This window comes from Chlorocebus sabaeus, chromosome 10 (genome assembly GCF_047675955.1).
Source record: "Chlorocebus sabaeus isolate Y175 chromosome 10, mChlSab1.0.hap1, whole genome shotgun sequence".
In the NCBI taxonomy this organism is placed as follows: Eukaryota; Metazoa; Chordata; class Mammalia; order Primates; family Cercopithecidae; genus Chlorocebus; species Chlorocebus sabaeus.
The window spans coordinates 96,971,873-96,998,302 of NC_132913.1; the positions used below are offsets into that span (position 1 = coordinate 96,971,873).

At 35.7% G+C, this 26,430-nt stretch overlaps 1 protein-coding gene across 42 annotated transcripts in view; it reads left to right on the top strand.

The window, feature by feature from the left end:
- Positions 1–26,430, top strand: part of MAP2 (microtubule associated protein 2) — a 308,224-nt gene that overhangs the window by 128,261 nt on the left and 153,533 nt on the right. For 40 of the 42 annotated variants that reach the window (XM_038001613.2, XM_073020011.1, XM_073020006.1 and 37 more), the window contains one exon: positions 24,236–24,303. The gene's annotated coding sequence lies outside the window, so the exon portion shown is untranslated. Of the gene's footprint in view, positions 1–23,507; positions 23,631–23,678; positions 23,951–24,235; positions 24,304–26,430 lie in introns of those variants that run through there. The other 2 variants (XM_038001615.2, XM_007966075.3) reach the window with 2 other exon arrangements.

The window sequence follows — 26,430 nt, forward strand, 5'->3', positions numbered from 1 at the left end:
GCAGTGGTTCATGCCTGTAATCTGAGTACTTTGGGAGGCAGAAGCCGACAGATTGTTTGAGCTTAGGAATTTAAGACCAGCCTGGACAATGTGGCGAACCATTGTCTCTACAAAAAATACAAAGCTACTCAGGAGGCTGAGGTGGGAGGATTGATAGAGCCTGGGATGTCGAGGCTGCAATGAGCTGTGCCTCAATTGTTCCACTGCACTCCAGCCTAGCAACAGAGACTCTGTCTCAAAAAAAAAATTAAAAATAAATATAAAATAAAAGCCTGTTTTGGGACTAAAATTTTAGATTCATTTCGGTAGCAGGTAAACTCTTACCATTGAATTTAAATACACAATAACTATCTGATAAATGTTATATATATAATTTATATATGCATTATATAATATACACACATCTTATGTATATATCATATATAAATATATATATTATTTATTTATATATATATAGAATTTACTTTCCGCCTCGTTTCAGAAGGGATTTAAAGTGTCAGAATCTTAGGGGAGGCATCGAATGGGCAAATATAATCATAAAACCTGGTTCTTGGGGCTTCTAACTTCAAGTCTGGAAAATAACAGATGGTTCATACAGAAGACAGCAAAAGGGTGCCCACTGCCCGTCATAATCCTATCCTTCATTTTATAATCCTAGGTCTGTTTTTTGGTTTATTGTTTGTTTTGTATGTTTGCTTCTATTTACTGCCTAGAATTCAACTATGGGGGTTTATTTGATAGAATTTATCTACTAAACAAAGATTTATTGCACTTAAAAAATGCACGTATTCTGAGGAAGCTAAGATGCCAGCAAATATTAACTCAGTTCAGTTATTTTTTAAAAAAATTTTCCACTTTCCGGGTGGAATCTGCTGTAGGGGAAGCTGTTTTAATGGAGGCCGAGCGTTGGACAATTTTGTGTTATGGAAAATTCTGGGAAGAAGGAAAGACGCAGATGGGACTGTTTATTGAGGCTTATGACTGGACTGGAGGTAAGGTAAATTAGCATTGAGAACATACAGAACTGCAGGCAAAGTTCTAGTTTTTTAGTAATAAAGGGGCTTATCTGTATGTTTTCAATATGAAGGAGTCAAAATAGAAATTCAACTTTATTTCTTTACTTCACAACTCAAGTTTCTTTTATTTATCCATTCAGCGTACAATTGTTAAATTGTTGGATTCTGCTAGGCGTAGAGGTACCAAAAAGTACTTTCAGCTCAGATTTGTACTATCATTCAAAGACATAAGTCTAGCCAGGAAAACCAAGCAATATTTAATATTTGTCTTTTTAAACTGGAGAATGCTAATATTCTACTCCCATCCTTCAAGGATGAATTACAAAATCTAGTCACATTCTCAGCATCTGCAGTTTGTAACTGACCTGGCATCCAGAAAGACAGCCTAGTGGTTGTGTCCTAACTATCCTTTTAATGGTATTAGTTCTGGAAAAGCTGGATTTTCTGCTTGAAAAGAAATGGAAAAGAGAAAATCATTTTCAGTCTTTCTTTTCTTTTCTTTCTTTTTTCGAAGCAGGCTCTTGCTCTGTTGCCCAGGCTGGAGTGCAGTACACCATCATAGTTTACTGCAGCCTTCAACTCCTCGGCTCAAGTGATCCTCCTACCTCAGCCTCCCAAGTAGCTGGGACTATAGGCACATACCACCATGCCCAGCTAATTTTTTAAATGTTTCTTGTAGAGACAGGATCTTGCCATATTGTCCAAGCTGGTATTGAATTCCTGGGCTCAAGCGATCCTCCTGCCTTGGCCTTCCAAAGTGCAGGGATTTTAGGTGCAAGCCACGGCATCCGGCCTCAGGTCTTCTTTCTTTTGAAGATTTGTGATTCTACCATTTATTAGTTCCATTGCCTTAGGCAAGTTATTTCATTCTCTGTACCTCAGTTTCATTATCTCTGAAATGGAGACAATACTAGGATCTGCATCCTAAATCTGTAAGTATTACGTGAACCTTGTAAAGTTCTTAGCAGTGTCTGGAACATAGTAAGTGCTACAACTCTGCCCTCTACTGCTTAGAGAGAAACGTGAGGCCCAAACATGGGTGCCAGATTTCAACCTGAAACACCTCCACCCTAGCATACACACACACGTACGGGCAACATAATCTGGCCTATTAAAGAAAAAAAAAAAGGATTACACAGTGAAATTAATAATCAAAATGGAAAGAAATATCTTAACTAGAGATAATCTGGCATAAAACCATTGTAGCTGACAATCGCATATTAAACCCCAAAATGTTCTAACCTACTTTGTAAAAATATTTAAACTGCATATATAAAATTATGTTTTTACTGCTGAGATTCTTTTTAAATTATTAAACAATGCAGAACAAAACGAAATAAGAGTATTTAAGTATAATACTTATCATTCTCCTAATGAAAATACAGAGTTAGGTGCTGTATATTAAATATGTATTATTATAATTATACATTATTTGGGTCAATGAAGTTGACATCTACCAGATAAGGAAACATATTTTGAATCTCTGTGTTAACAGAAGATACTGTCCTTTCTTTTGAACTATTTTAAATAATTTACCATAGTTAAGTAATACTCAGTAGGATCTGGAAAATCTGTGATCTCACATTCACTGTTAATTCAAAATACAATGAATAAAATACTATTCAGGTTCATCTGAATCTTTGACTTACGGTTTCTAATTCTGAGACCAGACAACGGACTTGTGGCACCATCTTGTTCTCTCACATAATGTGAGCATTTTGGCTGCATTGAGAACCTAAACTTTAGTCCAGTATGTGTGTCTGATGACAAAATGTTGTCTCTGTTACCTGTCTGGTAAGAAGAGAAGACTCTCATCCAGTTCTTCACAGATGGTATGGAGGTAGATAGCAGGAAAAAAAATGTATTTTTCTTTCTGCTTATGCTGCTACATTCCAACTTGGTTATAGAGTGTAAGCATGCACATTCACACCAGAGTGAATCGTGTGGAGGCTCTTGTCCAGTACAGCCACTATCCAACTCCAGCATCAGGCATCACTGGAAGACTCATCAAGGCCTTCTTCCAAGTGGGTTTACAAGTACCAGAATAGTCTGTAAAATGAGTCCTTGGCATCCTGAAATGGCCCTGGATCCCGGGGGCTCTGAAGAGTGAGAATGAGCCAGGTTGTCTTCAGCTTAGATTAGGTCCTGTTTTACTAGGCAGCTAAAGGTAACAGGTTGAAGTGATGTAGAGAGGAAAGATGAGAGAGCCTTTAATGGCTCAAGTCCACGAGCAGTGTGGGAGTGGAAAAAGCACAGGATGTGCACTGAGGGAGTTAGAATTCGGCTCATCCTCCTCTGTGCTCTCATAGTGCCTTATGAAAAACTCATCGCACAGCTGAGCACATTGAACTCTAAACAGTTTTACGTGTCTTTCTCCACCACCGTATCATGAGCTATTTGGAACACACACAATATTTTCTTCTCCAAACTTTTAATTTTGAATAATTTTAAAGCTGCAGGACAATTGAAAGAATAGTACAATGAATGTCTATGTGTACTTCACTAGATTCACTAATTGTTAACATGATGACATGTTAATGTGATCTCTCTCATCTCTTCAGGAAGATATATATGTATATAGCATATATATACATACACTTATATATCTACGTAAACACACACGCACACGTTTTTAAAATTTTATTTATTTATTTATTTATTTTTTTGAGGTGGCTCTTGCTCTGTCGCCCAGGCTGGAGTGCAGTGGCATGATCTCGGCTCACTGCAACATCTGCCTCCTGGGTTCAAGCAATTCTCATGCCTCGGCCTCCTGAGTAGTTGGGATTACAGATTACAGGCACAAGCCACCAAGCCTGACTAATTTTTGCAGTTTTAGTAGAGACAGGGTTTTGCCATGTTGGACAGGCTGGTCTTGAACTCCTGACCTCAGGTGATCTGCCTGCCTCGGCCTCCCAAAGTGCTGAGATTACATGTGTGAGCCACCACGCCTGGCCACATATTCATTTTTTCTTCTGAACCTTTGCAAGACACTTCACGTCTAAGCACTTCATCTTGTATCTTTACACACCCATACATTGTCATTACCACAATACTATTATCAGAGCCAAGAAATTTAACACTTATTCAATAATATTGTCTAGTATGTAACCTGTATTCAGATTCCTTCAACTGTCCCCAAAATGTTTTCAAAAAAAAATTAATCCAAGAATAAACAAGGTTATGATGTTTCTTTAGTCTCCTTTAATCTAGTAAACAGCACCTGCTTTTTAAAAATTTTGTGACGTTAATGTTTCTGGAAATACCAGGCCAGTTGTCTTGTAGACTGTCTCGCGTTGTGGAAGTTCTTATTTGCTTACTGATGATTAGGTTCAGAGTATATTTATTTTTGGGGAAATAACCAAATAGATGATATTGGACACTTTTTATCAATTTACTTGTTAAGAGTAATGAAGAAGGAATCTGTAGGGGATACTTCAAGGTCATGGGAATATCCTGTTTCCCCACACTCTTTCACCCAGCAGTTTCAGCATACATCAGTGATTCTTACCTAAGTCTATTACTATATTGGAGGATGAAATGGTGATTTTTTTTTTAAGTTTATCATTCTTTCTGCCCTTACTAACTGGCATTCTTCTCTAAAGAAGACTTTCCCCCCAACTCCTCTCCTTTTCTAAAGCTTCTCCCTCTGTCTCCCCCTCCGACATCTAATTTCCTCCCTCCCCTCCTTCCTCCCTCTGTTAGTGTATCTCTATAGCCTCATGGATTTTCCTTCAGTAAATGTCTTATAATCTAATACCATCATTATTATATTTGACACCCAAATTATTTCAAATTTTGCCACTCCCCTGGGCGTGGTGGCTCACACCTCTAATCCCAGCACTTTGGGAGGCTGAGGCAGGCAGATCACTTTAGGTCAGGAATTCAAGACCAGCCTGGCCAACATGGTGAAACTCCATCTCTACCAAAATAAAATAAAATAAATAAAATAAAATAAAATAAAATAAAATAAAATAAAATAAAGTAAAATAATTAGCCAAGTGTGGTGGAACATGCCTGTAATCCCAGCTGTTCAGGAGGCTAAGGCAGGAGAATCGCTTGAACTCGGGAGGCGAGGTTATAGTGAGCCGAGATCATGCCACTGCACTCCAGCCTGGACGATAGAGAGAGACTCTGTCTCAAAAAACAAACACTCAGAAAAACCAAATTTGACCACTGGGAGCCCCACCAAGACAGTAGTGGTGTCCTTTCACCAAGTCTCATTTGTCAGTCTTTCAACACTTCTCTGCTTTCTGGTGCAACAAGATGTCCAGAGACTCTTTGTATTTTCCCCGTCCCAGTCCCGGAGTCAGCCACATTTTTTTTCAAGGACTTCTTGTTCCTTTTAGTGATAAATGGTATTTATAAATGAAGTATTTGCTTTGAGAGTACTTGGTGAAATATGAAACGCTATATTATTATGACTGTGATTAGTGCTGTGAAACAAGCATTCAGCTTACTTGGAACAGTGCCAAATAGGAGCACCAAGATGCATCTGTGTGCAGGGAATAAGTAGGAGGTAGGATATATGTGAGGGGGAAGCCCAGATGACCAGAAAACAATAATTCTTTTCTTTTTAGCTTCACCTGGACTATTTCTTCTGACCATGGTGGCAAAAGCAGGCATGAGGATGGAGGAAGAACACACAGAGAGATTCGATGATTTTACACATCCTCTTTTCATTAGAAGCTAGGCTAAAAATAGGGAAGAACAAAGACACATGATTGTATGATCTATCTTGGAATGTCTTTTATTCTTATATTTTTGGTTTTTGTCAAATTCAGGTGAAAGAATGTCAAATGCCTGTGTGTGTGTTGGCATCTGAACTTGGCAAAGAAAGTGATTGGGTTTGGTAGGGCTTTATTCCAGCTTTTTCAAGAATTCCTCACTTTTCAATACTGAACAGAACAGGCCATTCTGATAAAGAATCCAATACATATGTAGAAAAATTTAGGCTCATGGAGAAGCTCGGGCCAGATTGTCTGATTCATGAAGGTTCTTTAGTTTCTAGCAGTTTGTCCTTGGAGAAGTTATTTAACCTCTCTGAGTCTCGACCTGCTCACCTATAAAATGGAGGTAATAAGAGGACCTTCCTCATAAGGTCTGATTATTATGTATAAAGTGCTTAATATAGTGTAGGCAAATTATAAGCACACATCAAATATTAGCTCTTATTTTTATTACTTACAGATACATAAATGGACATGTCAAGAAAATATGATTACTTCTTATCAATGTTTGAAAATTTTAAAACAGTCCAATTAACAAATGAATTACTCAGTCTTCAAACTATGTTGTCTAACTTTATTTTGTTATTGGTTTCTTTAACTTTTTTCTTTTGAGGTGCAATATTTTTAAAGCTTTTTTGGCTCTCTGTATTACCCAGTACCACCAACTCAATATAAGGCACATTGGTGAAGCACTCAGCATGGCCAGGGACTCTTGTAGGTGTGAAGGGATCCAAAAATATAATGCAATAGTTCTCTGCAAGTAGCCAAGTCTGGTGGTACAGATCATTATATAAACAAGGAAATGTTGTTTTGTTTGGTAATTACTATTACAAGATATAGCAAAGGTATAAACTTGGGAAAATTAAGGAATTCCTTAAACTTAAGGGTCATGAAAGATATATAGATGTTCCCCAAATTAGCAGTGCTGAAACTCATTCTTCAAAATAAAAATAAATGTAAAATAATTTTGCTGAATGACTAGAATATTTTTAAGAAAGTGTGCTTTGACTCTAAAGCAAACATGAACACATATGTGATTCTGGATATTATACTTTGGGATTTATCACAATGCCCAAGGCACTACAATATTACTAACTTATTTATTTCCCCTGAGCATCTTGTAATTTAAGAGAGTAAGATATCATTTTCCCCTTTCACTGGAGCACATGAGTCACAAAGGTCGCTACACACTGGGGGTGTCTCCAGTTTGAAAAAAAAAAGCTAATGCAGGTCAGGCACGCTGGCTCACATCTGTAATCCCAGCACTTTGGGAGGCTGAGGAGGGCGGATCACTTGAAGTCAGGAGTTCGAAACCAGCCTGTCCAACATGGTGAAACCCCCTCTCTACTAAAAATACAAAAATTAACCAGGTGTGGTGGTGTGCACCTATAGTCCCAGCTACTCGGGAGGCTGAGGCAGGAGAGTCACTTGAACACAGGAGGCGGAGGTTGCAGTGAGCCAAGATTGCACCACCACACTATAACCTGGGTGACAGAGTAAGACTCTGTCAAAAAAAAAAAAAAAAAAAAAAGGAAAAAGAAAAGAAAAGGAAAAAAGTGAATGCAAACAGCATCCCTATGAAGCAGCAGAAGAACTGAAACCCATGCCTCAAAAGCCCAGCGGTGATTGCATACCAGCTCAAATACCAAAACAGAAAGTTTTCTCTTTCTTGACTCCTCAACTAGTCTTATACTATAAAGCAGTTTTTAAAAATTGGGGGTCGTATTTCATTTTTGGAAAATTGAATCATTATTGTTAGTTATCCACACATCTCAGAAAATTAAAAGACTAAGAAATACATCACCAAAACTGTTTTTGGATATTCCATTGCTTCCTGGGTACCTGATTAGTCATATTATGCACATTACTTATACGAATCTGCTGTTGAAATTTTCAGCTAGAGGACTGAGATGCCAGACCTTAACTCCTGCCGGGTCTTTCGCCTTCTCTCTGCTATAGAATCAGTTTTTATTATATACAGAATATAGGAGAGTGCAGAGTAGTAGAATGGAGTTTTAAAAGCATGCCTGTAGTATAAAAGCATATGACCTGAATTCATATCCAATGGTTTAGTCTTCCTGTGTCCGCGTTTACTCATCTATAACATGGGTGTAATGAAAGTAACCACCTCACAGAGTTGCTATGAGGATTAAACAAGTTAATGGCTGGTGCAAAAGTAATTGTGGTTTTTGTCATTAAAAGTAACGGCAAAAAAGATGCTATTACTTTTGCACCAACCTATACAAATCGATGCTCAAAAACTGCCCTGTGTTTAGTAAGCACTTTATAAAAGATTTTCACTGTTATCTATAGAGATCTATGAGAACAACCTTCCTTCAGAGGCCATATGAATGTAGTTCAAGATTAAGGACACCTGCATCGCCACCAGCTCCCAACCCACCACGGTATACTTCCCTAGCTCATAGTGAAATCCCTTGGCCTCTCTCAGACTAAAACAACAGTATGGCTGGAATTTCCAAGCTCTGGAATCCAGTCCCAAGCTCTGAAGGACAAGTTGATATTAACATAGCCCCTTGTGGGTGCTGGCTATGCTGTTCGCAAATTCCTCATAGAGGTTTTGGTCTCAACCAAGGTAAAACGCTGTGGAAGCTGAAGTAATGTACTTTCATCTGAAACAGACAGGTGTCTTATTCACTTTATAGTTTCTTTGTAGTTGGAAAAATAAGCTTTTTATCTATGGTTACCAGTTCACAAGTATCGAGTGCAAAACTTGCATATACTAGGTGATAAAAATATGTCGAGAATGCTGAAGGTAACTTTCTAACTTTAAGCAATATTTGTAAATTTTATTTGAAGCATATGTTATAAATACTATCTTGGAATCCTCTTTGTACTTTCATTTGTCTCTCAACAGTCAATGTGAAATGAAGGTCAGTTAATCTTAAAATATCCTTGATTAGAGCATTTTTTTTTTTTCTGGATTTTTACCTGTTATTACTGATTGCAGCTAATGAAAAAGGGATAATATAAAGTGGAAAATGAATAGAAAAATGAAGGGAAATTCAGTTGCTTTAAACAATACATTTTAATTTGTAATATCTATATGGAAGACATTGATATAATTCAGTATGCTTTGTTCTCGGTGCAAATTCATATTCACATATAGTTTGACCCCCTTACCTCATTTTTGGAACCCCCTGTTGGTTTCAGGTGCACAAGAGGCAAATACCTTTACATCTGGTGAGGAAATAATTTATCCCAAGTTATTTTGAATCATTTATGCTAGTGGTTTTTCAAACTGTATTTAATGAATCAGTGGCATCAGCATCACCAGGATGCTAATGGATGCATATTGGACTGATGGCTTACCTCTAGACTTTTGAGTAGAATTACAGAAAGGCGAGGCCTGGAATCTGTGTTTTAGCACAGCTCTGTGGAGTAAAAAAATAAAAACAAAATCTGGGGGAGCCACAGCCTTTGTGTCTACTTTCATAGCCCTTTCCCCATAGATAGTGCTGGGGGGCAGTGCAGGGTCTTATTTTATAACCTGTTATGGTGGTGGTTGTTTTGAACCACAGATGCAAAGAATTGACCTTCTCATAATCCTCATTTCTTTGGCTCATGATCATCAGATCATGCAAGTCTTTTTTCATGCTTTATGTTATTTTAACTTTTTTTCCTTTTATTTCTGAGCCCCACTTCCATTATCCTGCCCCTGCATGCCCTTGTTGCAATATGTTGTAGAGATGGCCATGCTGTTCTGTTTCTGCCTTTCTTTCACTCAACACAGTTTAGGGTTTCCAACAGCTGCACAGGACGGCAAGACTCCTTCTGCCACCTGTGATGTGTCTCCGCCCCTTTCTGTGAACACCTCAGTTGTCTTGACTCCCACCATCATAAACACCGAGCTCAAGCACTTCACTCAGATTCACCACTTGGCTGCTTCACTTTGATTAGGCTTCATGATTACTCTTACCATTTAATTTGTTTTTAAATCTAGACTTTAACAACTCTTTTTCATTGATTGTGTTTTAAACTGCCTGGATAACATGTATTAGGAGGAATTGCAAACTCAACGGAAAATTTCTTTTTGTTTTTATTTTTTTGAGACAGAAAGTTGCTGTCTCTGGAGTGCAGTGACATGATTATGGCTTACTGTAGCCTCAACCTTTTGGGTTTAAGCAATCCTCTCACCTCAGCCTCTCTAGTAGCTGGGACTACAGACACACACTACCATGCCCAGCTAATTTTTTTTTTTTTTTTTAATTTTTGTAGAAACAGGGTCTCTCTATGTTGTACAGGTTGGTTTTCAACTCCTGGGCTCAAGTGATCCTCCCACTTCAGTCTCCCAAAGTGCTGGGATGGTAGACCTTAGCCACTGTGCCCAGACCAAAAATATCTATACATTATAGATTGAGTTATATCTGTATTTCCTTAACTATTTCTGTCCACAATTTATAGCTTCTTTAAAATGTCAATCATAGGTATATCCTTATCCAAAATTTTTTTCTTTTTCTCACATTTGTCATAAAATTTTGTGCTTTCTCTCTGAGGCCATTAGCTCTTTGTTAACTAACCTGAGTTCCTAAGAAAGTCCAACAAGAAGTCACAAATTCATCCTCTCTAGTACAAAACATCTGTCCTGTGTGGGCATCATTTCCCAATGGAATATGAACTCTTAATACAAAGGTCATAATGTAGGATTGTTTTCTCTTGTTATTTGCTCATCGGGTCTCTTAATCAAAAATGCTACCTTTGAATCTCTTGTCAGACTGCACAGATGTGTAAGAAGAAAATTTTTCTAAGCAAAGATTTTTTAATATAAGTAGCCAAGCATTTAATCTAGAGAAGAATGCAACCAGCTGGTCAATAATGATGAAATACTTTTTTGTCTGTTTTTCATTCTCCCTCACTCAGCAACTGCTGACTATGCACCTCCAGGCCAGCGGCCTATTGAGAGTGACATTCACTCTTTCCAAGATAATCCTCATGATAGGATGCACTTAATTTATGCTGTTGATGAGACTGAACTGAACTGATTTGCATATCATCAATACATGTAAGTCCTGAGTGGAGGACCAACCATCCTAATTAATATATCCCCTGTCACGGACTTGCTGTATCTAGCAAATTCTGGAATAATGCTGATTGCAGGTGGCTGGTGAATATTGACGCTGTTCAGGATTTATAAGGCTGTATTGGAAGGCACGTGAAACTAAAATCTTCCTTGGAACAATGTCCCTGTTTAAAACTACTCTGATTCAGACCCAGCTGGGCATTCAGCAATGCCAGCCATTGAATAAGATCTTTCAAGTGCCTCAGCCTGCTTCACCTGTCAGACTGGCTCAGTGGTTTATAAATGAAACTCTATTTGTTTCCAAAGCTCTTGATCCTCCAACTCTTCTCTATCCATGTCGCATATTCTTGCTTCTCCTTCTGATTTGAGTGTCTTAACTCTCCTAACACACATCATCAGTTTTAATTCTTTTTTCAAGTGATGTACAAATAGTGCTGAATCAGTCCTGGCATTTCTGTGCTGTTCTATCATCTTCACAACCCCCGTTTGTTTTTTCAGTTTTTTGTGTTCTTCAGCTTTTTTCTGTTGTAAAATAAGTTTCTTTTTCATCACACTTGGCTTTTAACTCATGAGTATCAGTTTCTCAAGGTTTTCTTTTGTGCATTTCTTAACACAGACCTCGCATCCCCTTCTCTCATCGGCCATCAATCAATCATACATTTTGTTAAACAGCTTCAAAATAAAATTAGAAATTATAAGAAAATTGGAAGCATCCCCATGCCACTAGAAAAATCTGTTGTTGAGGCATCACCTGCTTTTTCCTAATATGTCATCTATATGCTTATAAGCATTACAGTAGAAAGTGTGTATAAACTGGACATTTGATTCCCTTTTCTTTATTTTTTTAGCTTCACTGGGTTAAAAATAAATAAATACCATGCTGCAGCAGTACATACAGTGATCTCAGTGACAATATATCTTCCTTCCCACCAGCGACAACTTCTTCCATTTTTTTTAGGTCAATGTCCACAACACGAATTAACATTATTTATTGTACACCAATGTAAAAGGAGCCTACCAGATATTAGAGAAAGTTGTGTAAAACACGTCAAGTTTGGCCCTAACATAAAACCAAGGACCTATATAGATGAAAGTTTATTTAAATATTTAAATGATTCTATAACTATTTTCCTTGACTATGTTCCCCATTACTCTGGGTTAAAATGGAGGAGAAAGAGTTGAAAAGGGGAAGGCAAAACAAAGATAATGGAAAAGTATAAAAAAGCAAAACACAAGAGTATGGTAGTTCAAGAAAAAAGTCAGTGGTCCTGGGGGTGGAAATTTCTCTTCCAGACAGATCTGTTGGCCCAGATTCTTACAATAGCTATTTTTGCATTCCATTTGAAATTAAAAAAGTAGATAGACCATGCCTGGAAAAAAAATTGAGTTCCGTTTTACAGAATATTAAATAAAACACTTCTTCAATTATATGTTTGCTATTAGTAGCAAAAGGAAAAAAGCCACTAAACTATGGAAAATGAAACGACTATAAATATAACATAACATGATCTGTTTCTCGCCAACTTAATGATACTGTTGAGAAGGAATATACATATATAGACGTTGCTTATGTATAATATTTCCTTTTGATTTAAAAGCCAGTATATCTTTTACCTAAAATCCTTTGCAGCTAAGAAATCTGATGATAGAATGAGCCATGAAGTTTTAGTAGAAATAGAAACAGTACGCCCACTCTTCATCTAAGTTCCTGTTTCTTTTCACACTAGGGATTTGATATTCATCATCTTTATTCTTTGGTTCCAATCAATAGGAGAATTTGGGACTTTCATGCACATGTAGATGTACTATTGAATACTTTCTAAATATTCAAAGTGTGCTGTAGTTCTGTTTTATTAAAATATCTATAAATAAATACCTGCATAGATAATTAATTCTCTCTTTGCATCTCTATTGTAACCATGGTACATGCACTAGAGGAAGAGGAGAGACTAAGAAATTATATATGTAACTCTTGGTGGCCATCACCCTAGGGTACACTGTCCCCTAAACAGCCAAGATAATATGTCTGGATTTCATAAATTTTTGGAATGTGGATTTCATATATTCATAAAATAAATATATGCATTTTCAGAAATCATTCCACTTATGATACTGCATTTATTAAACCATCAAAGTAGACATTTTATTATTTGAACTGGAAATATTAGACTCTGAAAATAAAAGCTATAGGATCTTGCAGAATTTAAGCTTCTTCAGAATAATCTGGTCAAGTTAAGGTTCAAGATTACCAAATTTAAATGGATTGGCACTAGCTGACCTCTTAAGTACTGCTGGCTCTCCAATTCGGTGAAGTTGCTGAAGACTGAAGGAACAAGAGAGGTTTAAAATATTGAGATATATTAATTTTCAATGTTTAGAAAGCAGTCAACAAAATAGCTCCTTTTAGTAGTTTTCAAAAACAAATCAGGAATTTAGATCTACTGTCATGAAATGTAGCATTTGATTTTGTAGCATTTGATTTGATTTCAGTCTTTCATGAAATTGTAATGGCCCCACTTGTGGAGAATTTGATTAAATGGAGGTTCATTTCCTGCTTTCAGGAAGATCAGCCAAGAAATTAATGACTCCAGAAGATAGTTCTGCTTGACTGGTTGACTGCTAAATAAAAATTTTATTTAGTAAAAAATCCTCCACACTAGTTCTCTTAATTTTCCTTCATGGTTTGCCCATTTCTGTTGCAAGTATTGTTTGCCTATAGGGTGGCTGTATCTCCAGTGAATATGGTTTGTATTAACATTTAGGTTATAAGTAAGATAAAAATAAATTTACTAGTTATAACCAAGGATTCACAAGTAGATAAGAAAAACTGCTAGAATAATTTTTGTAGAAATAAAAAAAGTAAGTAAATACTTTTTAAAACTTGAAGTAAAGGAAGAGAGGTTACTCAAATTCCCTATAAATTGCCAAAGATGAAAAATCTAAAATTTGTGTATTGAAATAGCTAACCAAGACCTAAAATAAATGAAACACTTACACTACATGTTTTATTTCATGATTTCTGAAACTTTTAGCCCTAAGACTTTTAGGAAGGTAATTTATGCTTTTTATATGAGCTTTAATGTTTTAATTTCAGTGTTCATGCATGCATGAATGAATATTTATTGAACATTTATTGTGCACCAGTTATATACCAGACCTAGTTCTAGGTATTTGGGATATATTCATGAACAAAACAGGCAGAGTCTTGCCTTCATGAAGCTTACAAGTGAATGGGGAAAGACAATAAAGGATAAATATAACAAGTGAATTAATTATATGGCACATTAGAAGATGATAGCAAAATGGAGTAAGGGAGATCGGGAGTAGGAATTACAGATTGCAATATTGAATAGGATGGTTAGGTGAAGCCTGCTTGAGAAGGCAATACCTGAGGGAAAACTTCATGGAAAGAATAGAATTGTCTGAAATAAAAAAGTGTCCACACACCGAAATTTAACTATTAAAAATGTGTTAACTTTTTTAATGGACATGGATTACATAATATGATATGGTCTTTTCTCATGTAACGTTTAAGATTCACCATGATGTTTGATGATTTCTAACTCGATAGAATAAAATAAGGGTAGTGATTGTGTTAAGATATGTACTTTACTATTATCATCTGTACTTCTAAGATAGTAGTTAATTTCAACAAGATGTTTCAAAACAAACATAATAAGCCCGAATTGTCAAACAACAAAGTTCTTTAAAAATACATGAGCATATATTGCACTCATATGATTCTATATCCTCTGCCAAGATTAAACCAGATAGATAGTAATTAAAATTATGATGTTTTCCTCACCTCCAGGAATGCTTGTGTTTATACGTATACATTATTTAAATATGAACTGATGGAATCTGAAATAATTCTGAAAGTAAAAATCTATGTTTTTACTCTTATCTCTTTTATGCACAGCCTACTTACATAACAAGTAGTCTGACTAAACTCCCTCTCCTGGAAAAATAGAAAATTCTTAATTCTGTGTTCAATTTATCTCTTCCCTTTCTGCTATCTTGTAAGTATAAATGGAAAATTCTTAGTTCTATGTTTATCTCTTCCTCTTCTGATACCTTCTAAGTGTTAGGCTGAATTACAAACTAATTAGCTGAGAAGTCCAGGGATTGAATTTCTGCTCCACTACTTACCAGCTGTGTTCCCCTGGGCACTTTATTAAACCTAATTAGGCCTGTTTCCTCAACTGTAAAATAGAGACACATGACTCTCAGAATTGTTGAATAAAGTAATGTACTCAAAAAGACTGGCACTTTGTAGGTTCTTAATCATTTTATTAGAATCATGTCATATGCTTTTCAAATTGGCAAATATTAGAATAAATAACTGAATGTAAATTACTGAAAAATGGACCAAGCCTGTATATAATAACAGGCATTATAGTATAATGATGGTTTTTGTTTTTTGTTTTGTATGTTGGTGATTCTGAGAAAGGAAAGAGCTTTATGACATTATGTGCTTGTGGGAATTTTGGAAGCCATTATGAAAAAGGCAGAACTTTAAATGAACCAAAAAGGAAGTGTAAGATTTGGGTTGGAAGAGAAGAAATTAGTGATTCCTGAAATAAACTAACGATTATGGTAGGCCTCAATGGGTAAGGGATTTTTGTGAAAGGGATGATACGGGAAGCATCTTAGCTGTCCATTCTTTTGTCATAATAGCATAGTTCTGTAAGGGCTGCTTCACATAAATACTTTCACTTGCTGCCATATTCCTAAAATACACATTTTACTTCCATTTTTCATTTCATGTGTTTTACTTTACAGTTGCCATTTGTTTACTAAAAGCCAATGTAAAACATACTTTCCCTACTAAGGAGAATGTGTCCTTACAATTTGTTTATTTAATATACATGTAATCATATAGTCTTTACGCAGCCATGGTTACGTGGTATGTTTGCAAAATATATGCTTATACAAGAACCCTTTTGCATAGTATTCACTATAGATCCTAAAACTTATGAATGAAGAACTTCTAAAACAATGGCACCACAATATTTATCACAATTATTATGATGAAGGTACATTACATTAATAGAGTGCCCTCTACTCCATGTCACTGCCACTCGTGTCAAGAAGACATTATACATCTTCCAAGTCAATACAGTCTCTCATACTACTTTCTACACAGGTAAACACTATTCTGATTTCTGTCTCTGAATATTTATTTGCTCTGGAACTTCATATATTATTCCATATATTTAGTTTAGTATTTACTTTCACTAGGTATTGCCAAACAGTTTTTCAAAGTGGTTGGATTAATTTAAGCTCTCATCAGCAATGTATGAGAGTCTTAATTGTTCAACTATTATAGGTTTCTTTTCGACCTCTTGAGAGCTTTTAATTCCCAACATAGTTCTTAAAGTGTAATGAGATTATGACTTTATGAATTGAAGTAACAATTATTTTTCATAATTGTAGTTCATGTGACATTGTTTTAAAAAAGAAGTTTGGTTTATTTTACTTTGGTAAAAGTATGTGAGAAGAATAGAACTTTGAGTATAGTTATTTCATAAGCTTAGGTGGTAATGTCATATGAAATCTAAATATGGCTTTTAAGCTAGCTATTTTATTAAATTGCAATCAGACCTGAATGCTGACAATAAGAATAACCTGTCTTTCTTTCTGTCTCTCCATTTATACCATCCCATTGGCTTTACCTTGATAAGTGAAATAAAAGCACTGATGGAATAAAGAAAAATGAGAATTTATTACTTTTAGAATTGTGAAAAATGTGTCAGTGAAATATGAATATCTCTGAGGTTCAAGATGGTGCAAAATCCAAAAATAATTTGAAATGTATTATGTACATACATTTGGATAAGAATCTAAGTGATTTAAAAAAATCATCATACTAAGATTGTAAATGAAATAGTCAAGCTAAACTCTGATCATCATGACTCAGAAGTATTAAAGCCTGATTCAAGAGCAATTGGAGAGTGATTTCCAGTTATCTTGTCTTACTCTTCACCCTACTTGGTTGGAATCAATTCATCCTTCTCATTGCCGTACAACTGTAATTAAAATCACGTGAATATGTCAAAGATGACCACATGCAACCCATATCTCAATATGCTCTTTGCTTTTCATAAATATACTTTATTTTGTAATTTGTTTTTCATCCAAGTTCAGTGGAGATACTGAATATTTTGTTTAAATATTTCTTACTGAGTTTTATGTATAAGACATAGTTAAAATACATATAAAGTAAGGCAAATAGTTATAGGACTTTGGGCTTGGATAATATCAATATTGTTTTCAAATTTTAAGTAAGTTAATAGTCCAGAGCTCAGTGGCATAGAATACCTAGTAAACTTAAATTAAATATCAAATAGACAACAAGCTAACAAATGTAGTCCATTTTTTAATCATAACAAAACTTGTGGTAGGAGTCAAGTGATTCAAGGATTCTACTTTTCAGGAGAAATGTTGTCTGTCAGTAATAAATTTGTCCATTGTTTGCCGTCAGAATTATTTACATGAGTTTCTCAACATATGGATGTTTTTGTAACTAGTAACTCAGCTTCACTGATGGTGTATAGTTAATAATTTGTATAGTTTTCTATGAAAAACAAAAGACAGACCTGAGAGTGATTTACATATATTTATCCTTTAGATGCTTAGTGATTGTCTTTTAACTCCTGACCAGTTGTTCTTTATCACATAAGTCAGGGATCCACTAAGGCACATGTCTTTCATTTATGATACCATTTAAATCCATTTGTCCATGTAAAAGAAATTTTTAAAAATGGAGATCTACAGACCTGCAATTGAATTTGTTAAGGAATTCAAAAATGTTTGTAGAAGATTTTCAGATTCCCACATAAATCACAGTCTCATGGCCTCAAAAAAATAATAGCTTTTGGAGCCATGCTTCCAACAATTTATAATAATCTGGAAGGTGCCATGGACTGAATTATAAACTTGTCATATTTTAATTAGTGGCCATGGAATTCAAAGACTTGCTGTCTAGAAACTGGGACGTTTTTATTACTTTTTTTTCTTTCTTTTATTTTTTATTATTATTATTACTTTTTGAGAAGGAGTCTCACTCTGTTTCCCAGGCTGGAGTGCAGTGGTGTGATCTCGGCTCACCACAACCTCCGCCTCCTGGGTTCAAGCAATTCTCCTGCCTCAGCCTCCTGAGTAGCTGGGATTACAGGCACGCGCCACCACACTCAGCTAATTTTTGTATTTTTAGTAGAGAGGGGGTTTCACCATGTTGGCCAGGCTGGTCTCCAACTCCTGACCTCAGGTGATCCGCCTGTCTTGACCTCCCGAAGTGCTGGGATTACAGGTGTGAACCACTGTGCCCGGACCCTTATTACTTTTTTTAATGAGTTATTGAGATATAATTCACGTGGCATGAAATTCACTCTTGTAAAGTATACAATTCAGCAATTCAGTGGTTTTTAATATATTCATAGAGTTGTGCACCCAATAACCATTACTTAATTTCAGAACATTTTCATTACCCCAAAAAGAAGCCCCTACCCATTAGTCACTCTCCATTACCCTCTGCCCCCAGCCTCTGGCAGCCATTAATATCCTTCCCATTTTTATGGATTTGACTATCCTAGGTATTTCATATAAATGGAATTATAAAATATATGGCCTTTTGTAACCACCTTCTTTTACTGAGTATCATGGTTTTTAGGTTCATTTGTGTTGTGACATGTCAGCACTTCACTGTTTTATTGCCAAACAATATTTTATGAATATACCACATTTTTTAAAAGTTTTATTATTAATATTTTGACTGACAAATCATAATTGTATACATTTATGGGGTACCATGTGATGTTTATTTGTTTTTTTGTACAGTACACTGTTATTACCTATGGTTCTCATGGTACATTAGATCTCTAGACTTGCTCATTCTACATGATGCTATTTGGTATCCTCTTAACCTACATCTCCTCATTTCCCACCACCCCCAAACTGTCCCCCAACCCTGTCACTGGTAACCACAGTTTTGTTCACTCTCTGTAAACTTCAATTATTATTATTATTTTTATTTATATCTCACAAATGAGTGAGATGATGCAATGTTTTTCTTTCTGTGTCTGACATACTACACTTAGCATAATGTCCTCCGGGCTCATTTACATTGTGGCAAATGGCAAGATCCTGTTCTGTTTTAGAGCTGCATAATATAGATACACACACACGCACATACACACACACAGACAGAGAGACAGACACAGAGATTATAGTTTCTTTATCCATTCATCCATCTACAGACACTTAGGTTGTTTCCATATCTTGGCTATTGTGAATAATGCTGCAATAAACATGGGAGTCATTTTGTACAACTCGTACTACCCAATCCCGCATCCATGTATAGCTTCTCTAGGTATTAGGTTGAACCATATGAAATTGGCATTTTGTGGGTAAAAAGTAATAGAATTTTATCATTTTGTATATTTAAGACTAATGTGCTAATTATGACACTTTTTGTCTTTTTTGACCACAATATATTTTTGTGTGGACCAACTTTGTTGGAAGAGAAAATGTCGTCTACAGTAAATAAAGCAAGACAGTGTTCAGTGATTTTGGATATCATGATAATTTATAAAATACTTAGATATCTGCCTATTTGATTTAGAATAACAAACTCAAGAATACTAGGGGAAAGCATAAGTATTATTTCTATTATAAATTTTTGAAAGTACAAATTTTACTAAGTGTAGTCATATCTCTATAAAGGTCATTCCAAAATATTTTGGCCATGAGGCAGCATTAATTCATCGAATTTTATTTTAAAAATCTAAAAATTATCATTTAGCACATTTTAATACCAAGAGAAGGCATGATTTGTCAAACAAACTCACTCTGAGCATTTAAAAGCTGTTAGCCCTATGCTAGGTGCTTTGCAGAATTCAAAGAGAGTAGGAGACAAGTCTCTATTTAAAATAAATTTACATCCTATAATAGAAATTATTAAATATATTGATTACAAAATGTATGGCAAGGAGTCGCTTACAAATAAAAGGCAATTTTTATCAGAAAGACTGAATATATAGAATAGGGAAGACAATATGGAATACAATGACTTCTCTTGTGTTTAGACATTCCAATTCATATACTAGTGTGATTTTTCATATGCAGTCATTTAAAAAATACTTTAGGTGCTTTGGATACCAGTGTCCCAAACATGTAAAAATGACTGCCCTCATGGAACTAGCAGGGTGAAGTTAGAAATAAATAAGAAAAGTTTATGTTATGATAAGTGCTATGGAAAAAAGTAAAATGCAGCAGGGGATGAAAAGTGGGAAGGGCATGGTTGCAACTTTCATTATGGTAGTTAGGAGAGCCCTGGTTGGAAGATGATCTATGAGCAAAGGCTTTAAGGAGGTAAGGAATATAAGCCTCCATTATTCATTCCTGGAGAGTTTAGGGAGTGATACACAAATACACAGACTAATATATTTAGGGAATGAAATCAAAATTGTTTCAGAAGAGACACAGGGGTGAATTAACTGAATTTGGGAGTATTGCTGAATCAGATTCTTAAAGATCAGGCGTCTATAATGAAGCAGATATAACAGAGGGGTGGCGTCATAGTATCTCATCAAAGTGAGAAAAGGAAGTGTGAAGTTAGGTTTCTATTAATTGATTAATTAATTAATTAATTAATTCTTTTGAGAGACGGAGTCTTGCTCTGTCGCCCAGGCTGGAGTGCAGTGATGCGATCTCGGCTCACTGCAACCTCCGCCTCTTGGGTTCAAGAGATTCTCCTGCATCAGCTTCCCAAGTAGCTGGGACTACAGGCATGCACCACCATACCCAGCTAATTTTTGTTTTTTTTTGTTTTTTTTGTTTTTTTTTGGTAGAGACAGGGTTTCGCTATGTGTTGGCCAGGCTGGTCTCAAACTCCTGACCTCAGGTGATCTGCCCGCCTCGGCCTCCCAAAGTACTGGGATTACAGGCATGAACCACCATGCCTGGCCTTCTATTAACTAATTTATTAAATGAAGTTTCTTGAAAAGGAAATCCTGTTTCCCTCTTTTTTCCATTCCCAGAACCTGTAAAGAGTCTGAAAAATATGTATGTGTGCCATCACAGTTGGTTAAATGAATGGATGAATGGTGGTAGTCCAAGGTCTAAAATACTGTCAGACAGAAGAAGGATAAGGCAAGCACCAGTTTAGGCTTTTGGGCATAAATATGAAAGATCTAAAAATTCACATAAGTATCTCAATTGTCTGTTGTCTTGTATTCTTAGAATATGACATACCTAAGGGCAGTAATTATATTTCACATATGGTACTTACTCCATGTTGGAAACAAGTGGGGAAAAAAAGAAAAGAGAGTGTACCAACTCATTCTCATGTACTGAGCTAGGTATCCCTAAATATTAAGTGACCTCCAGAGAGTATTATATGTTCTTGGAAGCTGTGCTATTTTTTTGGACTGACCAGGACCCTTATATGTGCTTTCATGATAGAATATGATTCATGTTTCAAGACATAAGTCTTAGGCATCATTTTTTATGTTTTACAATACAGTAAAATAAAACATTCACTTTGAAAAATCACCTTATTATCCAAAATCACTGAAGAAAAATAGACATTTAACAGGGAGATTGTATTTAAAGGGACTTTTTTTTTTTTTTTTTTGGCGGGGTTGGGAGAAGAATTCTAACCAGTATGTAGGATTCACTAACACCTGAAATCTCTTGTGATTATTACCTGTGGTAGTCATACATTTTTAAAATGTGATTTATTCGTTTTATAGCTACATACTGGGGAAAGAGGGTGATGATGGTGGCAGCAACTGTCTTTTAGACATCAAATAAGCAGTTTGACCTTATCTATAGATGAGTTAATCTCAAGGCATTGAATCATATGAACTGAATAGTGAAAGAACAGTTTGGAAAGAAAATAAAAACAGTAAAACATGAAGGTCAAAATTCTAGCCACATTTGCTGAGTGGTTTAGAAAGATTTTAAGAAAATTTGCGCCCTCCAGTGGTTGTTTCGGAATGAATTATTATCATTATTATTGTGATTTTTAATTTTACCTTGGCTCTCCATTTTCCAGCTTCATTGTTTTTGGTAACCCAGGAAAGTTTACCTTGTCTATACCTAGAAGGTGCCTTGGGAGACTGACTCAATTTGATTACCCAGTTTTATGCTTGCAGAAAGAATGAGGCCAGTAATGATAAAAGTGCCTAGTATATGATGATGAAGTTCAGGCTCAACAAGATACGTTCACAAAAGGGCAGTCATGCTTGATTTATCTGATTGCCAGACTGGAAATGAAAGAAAAGCAGTGACATAATTACCCCAAATTCCTCAGACCTCAAATACAATCCAGAAAAGATATTTGCAAAAGTCTTCAGAATGATTGAAATGCATTTTAAAGAGGGACATCACTGCTTTAGCAAATACAAGAAGGTTTACAAAATTACAGACAAAGGATGTTTCTGGAATCTGTATTGCTTGCAAACAGAACAAAAGAGAGCAGGGAAAGAAAGTCACTTGGTTAGAGAAGAAAAGCAGAGGACTGAATCAGGAAACTCTGCGGGTGCCTCGGTTTTGTGACCTTGGTCATATTCTTTGGGCCTCAGCTTTCTCACCTATGAAACAAAGGATGTGGACTAGGCTAAGTGGTTTCCATGAAGCCAGTATTTGGACAGAGGCAAGGGGTAGCAGAATTGATCTCATACAAAAGAACTGTAATTTGAATATTTATGAAAGCAAAATTAGCTAGTGATTAAAAAATGGGGCAGAAAGGTGGCTCAAGGAGAATGCAAATTTATCTTAATGAATTCAAAATACAGTATAAAACTGATAGAGGCTATTCTTTCAAGAAGAAGAAGAAAAAAAAAAGAAACATATCATCTGTCTCTCAATTTCCTTCCCTGTAGTCTCGTTCTCTCTCCTCTGCCATCAAGACTTTCTGTTTCCCGTAACCATGGTGATGCTTCTTCCCAGCAACCTTCTTCACAGCTGGCCTTTTTGGTTCTCATCGAATTTTGCTCCATTCACTGGTTCAGGTTGCTAACAATGCTGTAAAAATTAATTTATTTATTGACATTTTTCTCCTTCCCTTTTCTCCAGGAAATAAATGCAGGGAATGATTCCACACTTAACCTCCCTACACAAGGGGCACTGTAAAACAGGGATATTCAACTGCTAATTTCAGTTGCTAACATGGAGGGGATACAGATTATGCCAAAGATCATATTCTCTGCCTGCGCCCTCAGGGACTGAAAAGTCCCAGGACCAAGCTTGTTGCCACCTCCTTTTGCTTTTGTATGTAAATGGAATAAAATAGATTGCCCCCAGAAATCACATATTGGCCCTGGTTTTCTAATTCTCTTTGGTTTTTTTTTTGTTTTCTCTCTTGTAAGGAAAACATGGCCAAGTGCGTAATTATAACTGTTAAAAGGGTATTGAATTTTCTGCAGGAAAATATACATAAAAATATGCATTTCTTTAATGAACATATTTATTTTGGAACATAAATAAGCAATATGCGATAGTTTAAAAATATTGTAATTATCTGCCAGTGACAAATCTCTGATGTCCTTAATGCAGACAATAAAAATTCTCATAAATTAGTATTTAGTGATGTCCAGTTTGTGTAGCTTAACTTGTTTGTAATCCTGTATGCCTGAAAACTGTTTCTGTATTTAAGTGGTGTGTGTGTGTGTGTGTGTGTGTGTGTGTGTGTGTGTGTGTGTGTCTGGCATTAACACAAAGGAGACCAGATGATGACATTCATAGGCTGATAGACTCGACTCCTGGGGACACACTTGGATGGAGGCAATTAAAATGCCTGTCAGGCATTCGGTACCAGAAGCCCCTATGGCAAACCGCTAAATCGTAAGTGAGGGCTGCATCCTATTGTCAGTGAATGATGGCGGAGCTGAGTAGCTTGTCATCATTCTCGAAAATTCTGAGGCTAGTGTGCTCTCTCCCTCTCTCCCACTCGCCTTATTTTCCTGTTCGCCACTGCGGGGACTTCTTCTAATTTGCAGCTTCCCTTTCCCCGGTACACACAGACACGAGCTGGTGGCTTGCAGACTGCGTCTGTCTGGAGCTAGAGAGCCAGAGAGCCAGCCTGTGGGGATAATGCTCCCGGAGAAGGATTCTGCAGCAGTTCTCAAAGGCTAGAATTCAGTGGTTTTGCTGCATATGCGCTGGTAATGGTTCGGGGCTTTTAATTTTATATTGTTTCATTTTTAATTCGTTTTTCAAAGGATGTGCTTTATGTAATCTCAGAGTAAAGATGTTTTAAAATTCATTATTGAGCTTCCTAAATATTCGAGTACTGCATTTTTTTTTGTGCTACAGACCTCCAGGCATAGATTTATTATTTGCGTATAAAGAATGTATTTGCTTACTGGTGAGTTATAATTTTTGATATTTAGTTAACAAATCCATACACATACATATTTTTTCTTTCTTTCTTTCTTTTTTTCTGGTAGATTCTTCAGCTTGTTGTCTCTAACCGAGGAAGCATTGATTGGGAGCTACTCATTCAGAAAATTAAAAGGTACCACATGTTTTGTTTGGATGTTTTAATGAGGGAAAATCAGGGGAGAATTGGAATGTTTTTATTTAAATTAATTTATCTATGATTGGTCTTTTATCCTTAAGCTTAAGTTGATCATTGTCTATTGCATATACCATTTTCTATGCAGATACTTCTATTATCTAAGGTTGTTTTGATTAGAAGATGACTAAAAAATTGTATCTTTTGCCTATGTTGCAAGTTATTAACAAATATCAACATTTTTGGCTTATTTGGAGATTTTATCGTTGTAACAGCTTTATTTTAAGTCCAAAATTCTCCATCTAAATGAAAATTCATTAATTTGAATTTAAGAGAAATATGCTAAGTAATGATTTTATCTGAACGAATCCTGCTAAGTGATTTGTTAAAATGGTTAAATGAAATGCCTTGCCCTTCCCAGGTAGAATGGGTGCTAGAGACGAAAGCCCAGGGATGACTCAGTATTGTTGGCTTTACAAATAAAATACTGTAACTTCTTTATCTACATTTCAGTCTTTAGCAATGGATATATTTAAAGGTCGAGGTTGTTAGTTCTTGAAAGAACTTATTTTACATTTGCTTTATTTGGAATTGACAGCATAAGAAAGTAATCCTTCATCTTACCATGAATGCACTTGAATCCATTTGATCCTGGGCCTCATGCCTTACATGAAAAACATTAATTTTGAAATTCAGCATCAGGATATATATTGATTTGAGATGGCTACTATGGATATTACCTTTTCTTTAAGACCGTCTTTAACACCTATTAATGTCAATAAAACCTATATTTGTAATTTGCCTTTAAAAAATGGAAGACATTTTCTGCCCTGCTGAGAAGAAGATCAGTAACACCTTTTAAGCCTTTCTTTGGGATCTACGTATAATATTTCCTCTCTAGACTGTCGGTCCAAAGCATTTTACACAATTAGTTTAGTTTCTAAAAAATATACCTGAAAATAATGTCCAACTACTTACCTTGAAATATTGTAAGTATGTGAGTGTACACCTGTGAGTGTGAATATTTGTAGCAGAGTAATACATTGTCCTTTGTTAATATCTGCAATGTATAATCATGAGAACCTTAATTTATTCATTCCACAAGCACTTCTTAAGAGCCTTGCTGCTGTAGGTAATTATTATGGGAGAGAGAGGAAAGGGGTAGATGACACTGTCCTCAGCCTTCCAGAGTGTAGGCAGCATCACGTAAAGATTTTTGAACAGGAGGAGAATGAATTCGTTAAAATAAATCAGTGTGTTCTAAGAAAGGAAATTGCATTATTTCAGATATTGAACAAAAGCTAATACTAGTCTTGAGACACATAAAATTATATTGCACTTCTTCCTCAGAAATTAGTCAGTGGAATCGTGTATGAAATCCCCCAAACAGGACTGTTTCTCCTAGATATTGTAAAACTCTTGAGACCACTCTGTCTTTTTAAAAGATTTCACTCAAAGTAAGTCAAAATATTTATGTTTGGTGGAAAAAAAACTATTTGGTATTTTCCCAACTAATTAAATCCAGAGAGCATATATTTCACATGAAGATCTATTTCCTAATCTTCAGACTCATTCAGCAACTCATTATATTAATTTTGAACTTTAGGATATGTGTATGAATTGGAAAAGGGTGAAATTATTTAACTGCTAAAAAATGACTCCAATGCGTTGTCAATAGGAACTAATAAGTTCTGTTAGGATTTGTCTGGATATTGGAGAAGGGGCATATGATCTCACCAACAGGCCTCTGGCATCTAAATTTTGGAGGACCAGTTAAAAATTCATCTAGCGGTATGCTGACAAAATGCATATAATAAAAAATGAATTTATTAAAATAGTAGATTGAGTGGTCAAATCAGAACAGAATTTGACTACTGGAGTCAAATTCTGGGTCCTATGTCATGGTTTTTCTAGTCAATATTGTGATGGGTTAATTCCGTTACTGATTTCACTCATTTTTTTTCACTTATATTTTTAACACATAGTATAGTACCTGGGTCACAGTAGGAATTCAATACATATTTATTTAATTATTTCATGAATAAATGAATTTGTCAGCTTTTTCCCCCATTGATTTTTTGTTCTTGCCTTTCTTAAAATTATACACTGTGAAACAGATATCTGGTC